We start from the raw sequence: 6,907 nt of genomic DNA on the forward strand, positions 1-6,907 counted from the left end.
CTGTAGTCTACTGGTGATTAGATCCCAAGGTCCTACTAGAGAGAGTAGTTTATCATATATACAGTACAGACCAAGTTATCCCTAAATACATGTGAAAACACAGGTGAAATAAAGCTAACTTAAGCTGTATCCCAGCCACAAACCAGCTCAAATTCTATCTGGATTATAAGGATTGACCCATTTCCCTAACTTACAGACAAAAGAACATGTCCTCCCTTTTAGAAGACAGTATTGTGCTCACTTTGGCAGCACATATACTAAAATCGGAACAAGACACAGAAGATTACCATGGCCCCTGCATAAGGATGACACAAATTCGTGAAGCATTCTGTATTTTAAAAACTGAGTTCATGTCTTTTTGCAGGGACACGGATGAAGCTGGAATCCATCATTCTCAGCAAACTAACAGAGGAACAGAAAACCAAACACTGTGTGTTCTCACTCATGAGTTGGGAGTTGAACAATGAGAACACATGGACACAGGAATGGGAACATCACACATCAGGGTCTATCGTGGGGGTTAGAGGCAAGGGGAGGGAGAGCATTAGGACAAATACCTAACACGTGCAGGCCTTGAAACCTAGATGACGGGTTGACAGGCACAGCAAACCAGCATGGCACATGTAAACCTATGTAACAAACCTGCACATTCTACACATGTATCCTAGAACTTAAAGTATATATATTTTTTAAATTATATATACATATTTAAAAGTTTAAAAAGAATAAAATAGAAGACAGCATTTATACCAAGGGCTGTAGGATTTTATTTTTAATTACACAATTTCTGGCATGCAATAAAAAGCTATGAAATAAGTGAAGAAGCAGGATGTACTCCTAGTTAAGAGGAAAAAAAAACTGAATAGTAGCAGATCCACTAATGGTTCAAATATTGGAATAAACAAAGATTTTAAAATAACCATTGAAATATGTTAAAGAAATTTGAGGATAAGATTGACAAATTGGATAAAAAGAGTGAGAATTTCAAAAGATAAAACTGCTAAAATAGAACCAAGTGAAAATTCTAGAACTGAAAAAAAACTACAATGCATGAAATTAAAAATGTGTTTAATAGAGCTAAAGCAAAATGGATACAGCAGAGAAAACAGCATCAGTCATTTTATCCAGGTCATCACAAACTGGTTGAAAATTTTAAAAAAATGGAAAAATTGTAAGATGCACAAATAAATTATTAAATGCAGACATAGAAAATAGATTATATTTAGCAGAACAACAATGAAAATCATGGCTGACTTTCATCAGAAAACAACGGGTGACAGCTGGGTATAAAGGTGTGCACCTGTAGTTCCAGCTACCTGGGAGGCTGAGGCAGGAGAATTGGTTAAGCTGAAGAATTCACGTCCAGTCTGAGCAATATAGCAAGATCCTGTCTCTTAAAAAAAAAAAGAAAAGAAAAGGAAAAGAAAAAAAGAAACAATGGAAGACAAAAGACGATAGAATTGACATCTTCAAAGTGCTAAAAGAGGGCGGGTGCGGTGGCTCACGCTTGTAATCCCAGCACTTTGGGAGGCTGAGGCGGGCGGATCACGAGGTCAGGAGATCCAGACCATCCTGGCTAACACGGTGAAACCTCATCTCTGCTAAAAATACAAAAAATTAGCCGGGCGTGGTGGTGGGCACCTGTAGTCCCAGCTACTCGGGAGGCTGAGGCAGGAGAATTGCATGAACCCCGGAGGCAGAGCTTGCGGTGAGCCGAGATCATGCCACTGCACTCCAGCCTGGGCGACAGAGCGAGACTCCGTCTCAAAGTGCTAAAAGAAAAAAAAACCATAATTCTGTAAATTAAGTACATATAGACATTTTTAAACAAACAAAAGGTGAGAAAATATGTCACCAGCTTTTGAAGCTAAAAGAAACAACTCAAGATGAAAGCTAAGATCTGCAGGAAGGAAGGAAGGATGACAAAAAGCTCAAATATGTGCATGAACATAAAAGAATACTTTAAATTTTCAAAATTATTGACTATTAAAAACCACAGGCCAGGCACGGTGGCTCACACTTGTAATCTCATCATTTTAGGAGGTCGAGGCAGGTGGATTGCTTGAGCTCAGTAGTTCAATACCAGCCTGAGAAACATGGTGAAACCCCATCTGTACAAAAAAAACCCCACAAAAATTAACTGGGTGTGGTGGTGCGCACCTGTAGTCCCAGCTACTCAGGATGCTAAGGTGGGAGAATGGCTTGAGCCTGGGAGATAGAAGTTGTAGTGAGCTGAGATTGTGCCAGTGCACTCCAGCCTGGGCAACAGAGCAAGACCCTGTCTCAAAACAAAAAACAAAAACCGCCAAAGCAAAACACAATAAAGTTTAGGGGTTTATAATATATAGAGAAATAAAATATGTGACATCAATAGCACAATGAACTAGAGAGGAAATAAGTGGATTTTTTTTTTTTTTGGCAAAGATTTTACATTGTTCACAAAGTAGCAAAATACTAACTGATTCTTGTGATAAATTGGAGCGGTAAGTTGAGGATGCGTATAGTAATCACTACAGTCCCCTACCCGGGCCCCAGCAAAGGAACCTTGTCACAACTGGAGTGGGAGGATAGTTACTACTGTCATCTACCGGGAAGAGGCTTTGTTTTTTTTGGTTGTTGTTGTTGTTGTTGTTGTTGAGATAGAGTCTCGCTTTGTCGCCCAGGCTGGAGTGCAGTGGCCGGATCTCAGCTCACTGCAAGCTCCGCCTCCCAGGTTCATGCCATTCTCCTGCCTCAGCCTCCCGAGTAGCTGGGACTACAGGCGCCCGCCACCTCGCCCGGCTAGGTTTTTGTATTTTTTAGTAGAGACGGGGTTTCACCGTGTTAGCCAGGATGGTCTCGATCTCCTGACCTTGTGATCCGCCCGTCTCGGCCTCCCAAAGTGCTGGGATTACAGGCTTGAGCCACCGCGCCTGGCCGAGGCTTTGTTTTAATGAAAATTTTGTAGATGAGGAAACAGACTCCTAGAGGTTAAATCACTTTCTCTAACACTACCTGTGATAAGCTGAATAATGGCTCCCCAAAATGTCCACATTCTAATCCCTAGAATCTGTGAATATGTTACCTTACATGGGTAAACAGTTTGCAGATGTGTTGAGGATCTCGAGATGGGAAGATTATTCTGGATTACCCTGGTGGGTCCAAAGTAATCACAAGAGCTTTTATAAGAGGAAGGCAGTTGGGTCAGAGTCAGAGAGAACATATTCTGATGAAAGAAGGGGTGAGAGAAAGAGGGGGAATAGATAGAGACTGAGAATGAGTGAAAATGTTACATTTCCAGCTTTGAGGATGGAAGGCGCCTCAAGCCAAGGGATGGAGGCACCCTCTAGAAACTGGAAGAGGTTAGGAAATGGATTTTTCCCTAGAGCTTCCTGAGGTAGCACAGCCCTGCTGACACCTTAATTTCAGTTCATTAAAAACCATTTCGAACTTTTGACCTAAACAACTTTAAGGTAATAAAACTATTTTTAAGTCACTAAGTTTGTAGTAATTCATCATAGCAGTAATGGGAAATTAATATACCTATCCAACTAGGATTTTCTTCTAGGTTTTTCTGTTTTCCCAGTCTATGCCTTTATTCACAAGATGGACATAGTTACCATAATGAGAAGAAAAGCTAAAGCATTTATCAGAATGTTTTTGCCCTGCAGATATCTCTGATATTGCCTAACTGATCATAGTGTTCCTAAAATTGAAATAGACAGGCAACCTACCAAAGCCTTATTTGATTTGTGGAAGTGTTACATACAGTGGAAAGAATCCAGCAACCAGCAGACTCCTCATAACATGAGAGCTTCCTAAATCTTAAATTCAAAATATATATACATATATATGTGTCTATATATATGCACATGTATATACATGTATGTACACATATATATGCATACATATATAGAGATACTTTTATTTATATATGTTTATTTAGGCACGTGTTAAAACAAAAAACTTCAGCTGAATTAAATTTAAAGGAGTTTAACTGAGCAATGAATGCTTTGCAATTCAGGCAGCCCCCAGAATCACAGAAGTTTCAGAGACTCCAGTGCAGCCACGTGGTGGAAGATTTATGGACAGCAAAAGGAAAGTGATATACTGAAAACGGAAATGAGATACAGAAACAACTGGATTGGTTAACAGCTCTGTGTTTGCCTTGTTTGAACATGGTTCAAATAAGGTTGGCTACATTTGATTGGCTGGAACTCAGCGATTGGTACAGGTATGTGTTGTGGTCGGTTTATACCTCCACTTGTTATAGTTCATGATGTACAGAAAAATCTTTAGGCTGAACTTAAATATGTAAGGAGGTGGCTATAGGCTAAGCTTGATTTAACACACGCATACATGTACAAATATACATATATGCACGTATATATACTATATACACACATTCTATGGAAATCTATATAGATATGCTTACAGATATTCACATATATATGTGTGTGTGTATGTAGTATGTGTATTTCCACGTATATGAGCAAAATGTCCTTGAAAAAATACAAAAACTGTTTAGAAAGCTACATCCAAGAAGGGGAACTGAGATCCTAGAGGATAAAGGTGGGAGTTTATTGTTATGGTTAGATATCCTTTTGTACTTTTTAAATGTTGACCCATGTAAGTATATCGCTGATATTTTTTAAAACACACATAAAATTTTTAAAAAATAAAGAATTCTTCTATTATACTATTGGGGCTAAGAAAATGATACCCCAAAATGAAGGCTTCAGAAGCAGCCCAGAAGCTTCTCTTCCAAAAGTTTCTCTCTGACGTTCTCTTGACCTGCTATCATTGACCCCTCATTCTTTCCTGAGGCTAGCAATAGAAACTAGAATCTCTCTTCCCCAAAGGTGGATCAAAAAACCAGAACCCCTTTTCCCCAACACCAGTCACAGGACCTAAAAACATTACTCAAACTTATCCCCCACCTTTCTGTGTAAAAACTGACCATACAGAAATTATCTGACCTATCTTGTTTGATTATAGATTGCAAGACTCCCATTCCAGAAAGGGTCCTGTCCCATACTCAGAAGGAAGGAATGCTGCTCAGAGAGGCCAAGAAGAATCTAGACAGACAGGCCTTGCTGGGGTTTTTCCCCCCCTCGGTCTATTAGCAATTAGATCTCACATTTTTTGCTCAATCCTATTTCCGCACGGCCATCCATAGTTTGTTGAACCTGAGGGTAAAAATGGACAATTTCCCCTGTATCTTCGGGTCTTCATTCTGAAGGCTCCCATGCACATTAATTCGTTTATATGCCTTTTTTTTCCCAAGAATCTACCTTTTGTTGGTTGATTCTCAGCGAACCTTTGGAAGGCGAAGAAGTTTGCCCTTTGCCTTTGTAATACGTCCGTCAGCAAGAGTCAAGAGAGACTCCATATGCTTTTCCCCAAGACCCTCAACCACGTCCTCCACCCAACCTTCACTGCCTTTCCTTCACTGTCTGCCTTGAGACAGTGGGGCCTAATCACTCTATGCCTTTCCCTCCTGTTTCCAGAGGAATCTCAGACCCTAGGGAAGCTCCCATTTCCCATGGTTCTCTGCACCAGTATAATACCTCCCCTTGCCCCCTCGACTTCCTTCCGTCCTTGCTTTATTTTCTTCATAGCATTGATCACTAATCTGGTATTCTATACCTTACTCCCTTATCTGGATCATCACCTGTATCCCTCTAATACAAACTGAGCTCTATCAGAGCAAGGATTCTTGTCTGCCTTGTTCATTCCTGTAGCCAAAGCCTGAGTAAGAGTGCCTGGACATACTGAGAGAAGAGAGACAGACTCTCTCATATTATTTTATATTGTTTTATACTCAGAAAAAGAGAAGAGAAGAGAAACTAAAGGCAGGTAGCCCAGCACCTAGGAACCAGACCCGAAACCCAGGACTGGGCCTGCCTGACCTAAGCCTAGTAGTTAAAGATCGACCCCTGACCTAACTGGTTGTTATCTATAGATTCCAGACATTGTATGGAAAGGCACTGAAAAAATCCCTGTCCTGTTCTGCTTCGTTCTGATTACCGGTGCATGCAGCCCCCAGTCACGTACCCCTACTTGCTCAAATCGAACACGACCCTCTCATGCGGACCCCCTCTTAGAGCTGTGAGCCCTTAAAAGGGACAGGAATTGCTCACTCTGGGAGCTCGGCTCTTGAGACAGGAGTCTTGTCAATGCTCCCAGCCAAATAAACCGCTTCCTTCTTTAACTCCCTTTCTGAGGAGTTTTGTCTGTGGCTTGTCCTGCTACAATACACCAGGCTCCCAATGAACACTTAATAATGGAGGAAGACAGTGATCATTGAATACTATGCTGGGAACCACAGCTTTGCTGGCACTAAAATGAAGAAGAGATAAACAGAGGGATGTATAATCCCTATGGCCACCCATCCACCAGCCTGGCAAGGACTGGGTGGAAAGAAGAAACTGCTGTCAAGGCATGTCCCGTTGTATGTCAGATCCCTCCACACACTTCCACCTTGCAGCAAGAAAAATGCCTGGAAGCCAACTAAACAAGTGGCAGTGTTTGAAGGATAAGGGCCCCTGTGGCTAGGAAACTGCTGATGTGAGAAGGAGAGCACAATTCTACTCACATTTGCAACAGGTAGTGGAGCACCATGAGAAACTTAAATACTGAAATGTTATTATAGTCTTAAGACAGAACATAAAAACCTTCAGCAAGAATAACTAAATGTGGCATTTGGTATTTGCCACATCATTTGTGTTAATCATAGAACATTTCTCAGGGGAGGAGCTCCTAACATTTCTTATATGTAAATATATACTTCATGTAAGTGTCTTTATGAGAATATCGTCTGTGAAAAGCAAATCATTCAACAAATATTTACTGAGCAGTCTTCTGTGCACCAGGCACTGTGCTAGTCCCTGGGAAAATGACACAATAAATAAGATGACGCCCTTAT

At 40.8% G+C, this 6,907-nt stretch overlaps 1 non-coding gene across 1 annotated transcript; it reads left to right on the forward strand.

Moving 5' to 3' along the window:
- The first annotated feature begins 233 nt into the window (after nt 1-233).
- Nucleotides 234-338, forward strand: LOC114679082 (U6 spliceosomal RNA). The gene has a single exon (XR_003730769.1). It is a non-coding gene; the product is annotated as a U6 spliceosomal RNA (small nuclear RNA).
- Nucleotides 339-6,907: the final 6,569 nt, after the last annotated feature.

This window comes from Macaca mulatta, chromosome 6 (genome assembly GCF_049350105.2).
Source record: "Macaca mulatta isolate MMU2019108-1 chromosome 6, T2T-MMU8v2.0, whole genome shotgun sequence".
Classification (NCBI taxonomy): domain Eukaryota; kingdom Metazoa; phylum Chordata; class Mammalia; order Primates; family Cercopithecidae; genus Macaca; species Macaca mulatta.